The sequence below is a fragment of the Microtus ochrogaster genome, chromosome 1 (assembly GCF_000317375.1).
Source record: "Microtus ochrogaster isolate Prairie Vole_2 chromosome 1, MicOch1.0, whole genome shotgun sequence".
In the NCBI taxonomy this organism is placed as follows: domain Eukaryota; kingdom Metazoa; phylum Chordata; class Mammalia; order Rodentia; family Cricetidae; genus Microtus; species Microtus ochrogaster.
The window spans coordinates 91,354,718-91,357,139 of record NC_022009.1 but is presented as its reverse complement, the minus strand read 5'-3'; the positions used below and the strand labels follow the sequence as shown (position 1 = coordinate 91,357,139).

Below are 2,422 nucleotides of genomic sequence, written 5' to 3'. Positions count from 1 at the left end.
GGTGTGCACCTAGAATCGCTCTGTTGGGAATGGGGCACAGGACAGGAAGATCCTTAGAGCTAACTGACAGAGCTAATAGTCTAGCCTGTTAGTAAGTTCCAGGTTCTGTGAGAGACAGTCTCAACTGTGAGATGAAAGAGATTGAGGCAGTCACCTGACACTGTCTTTTGGCTTCCAAATATGTGTGTGCAAATGTGCATGTGCTCTAGCCCATATATGTATATTACACACACACACACACACACAGAGAGAGAGAGAGAGAGAGAGAGAGAGAGAGAGAGAGAGAGAGAGAGAGGAGAGATTGGTTGCAAGGAATAGTATGATTTTCTTTTTCAGATCAATCAAATAAAAATACTGAAAAAAGACTCATCTAAAGAATGAACTTGGAACTATAACACTAAGCTCAAAAAACAGTAGCAAACCTGGCAAATTCCATACAGGGCTGCTGTGGGCAGGAAAATCTGCATCAAAAAGATGAAAACAAAAGCGACTTATGACAGAGCTATTAAATATTCACAAGGAATGAAACAGTTCTCTCACTGGCAGCTAGGAAGAAGTGCTTGGTTTTTTTTATTGTAAAGTGCTCTGCTATTAATTAGAGGGTGATAAATAAAAGCAATCACATCCAATTTGAGAAATGAAATCCAGACCTCAATAGACTGTGCATTCCTTTATCTGAGACTGACATCTGAAAACAAAACAACCAAAAAAAAAAAAAAAAGCCAGAAAGCCTCCAGTTCTGCAGGCAGAACTAGAACTGTGTGTTAGCAGTGCTCCCTTAGCAGAGCCTCGCAGAGAAGGGCTGGGCATCCGAATGACAAAGATAATGGACTGTGTTCTATAAAGGCAATATTTGAAGACATAATGTTGCTCACTTAAAACACAGTCTCATGTCAAATGTGTTGGCACATTCCCCAAATCTCAGCAACTTGAAAGGCTGAGGCAGGAGAATCACCAGGAGTTTAAAGAGTTATGTATGTATGTATGTATGTATGTATGTATTATGTATTATGTATATGTATGTATGTATATGAAGCTATATGGGTTATACAGTGCATCTGAGCTGAGGACAACTGGGACTAATAGAGGAACCCTGTCTCCACAAAATAAAACCAAAGCAAACTCCCCACATCTTCAAAGAAGGGGTCACTTATTTTCTAAGTTAGTGTGACCAAGGAATCAATATGTTTAATTGCACATTTAATCACAGTACTTCATGGGTCCTGAATACCTGCTCACTGGGTGTTTCAATGGGTTCAAAGTAAATTTAGAGTACTGTTGGTAACTTAGCATTGTCTCTTAGAATAATAATAATAATAATGTAATTAAATAATTAAAAATAACTTAAATAATAAAAGGTAACCCCCAGGAAGGTTACTGACACAGTCTTGCCAAGAGGCGGATGAAGTGCTGCATGACAAGAGGTGATGGGCACGAGAGATGGATGATTTTGGATGGAAAGGGAATGCTAGTGTTTGGTGTTTACAGTCTGAGGTTCGACAGACTCACCCCAGTTACACACCGAAGTTGCTTACAATAGCCACTGTACATCCACATTGACAAATTTGGCCTTGAAAGTCTGTCATGGCCCTATGCTAGTTCTCACTACCCCATTTCTCTTCCTTGGACTTCAGCACTTACTGTATGACTCATAACAAATGGTTTAACTTTTCTGGGCCCATTTCTGTGACTGCAAATACAGCCGTCTCCAGAATTTATCCAAGTTAATTCCTTTAAAATGCTTCTTGTGGTTAGCACAGGCACACTGCAGGGACATTTGACAATTATCTGAGTACCACTGGACTCAAGGAAGAGAAAATTCTTTCCTAAGGACTGCAACACAGAAATGAGGCATTACTAACATCCCCCATGCGTGTGTGTGCATACACACACACACGCACGCGCACACACACACACACACACACACACACACACACACACACACACTTCTGTTGAATAAAATAGGCACTGTCAAGCCCTGTTCAGTGACAGGGAGATGTTTGAAATATGACATTGTTCTTGTGAGACATCACAGAACATATCTGCTCAGTTGAGTTGGCCAGAGTCACCAGGTGGTCCTGTCCATTGCTAGCTAAAATGGTATCGAGCATGTGAATGCACAATGTTCATTAAGGGAATTGATCTAAATATATTTAATTTCAGAAAACTGAACAGAAAAGGTTAATTTCAAAGCTTGTGGGTTTTGATTTTGATGAAGTGCACAGTCACAATACAAACTAGCAAATTCAATTTATTTAGAATATTTCATGACATCTACTTTATATCATCATTATTTTATTTGGAACACACACACACCTTCATCCTTTCTCGAAACAAAAGTGCCCTGACAGCAGGCATGGAGTGTGAAAAATAGTGGGGCTTATGGGTCTGGTGTATACTGGCTAGGTTTTTTTTTTTTTTT

At 39.6% G+C, this 2,422-nt stretch overlaps 1 protein-coding gene across 6 annotated transcripts in view; it reads right to left on the bottom strand.

The window, feature by feature from the left end:
- The window catches only part of Tnik (TRAF2 and NCK interacting kinase), a 417,009-nt gene that overhangs the window by 109,677 nt on the left and 304,910 nt on the right, over nucleotides 1–2,422 (bottom strand). The gene's annotated exons all lie outside the window — the stretch shown is intronic.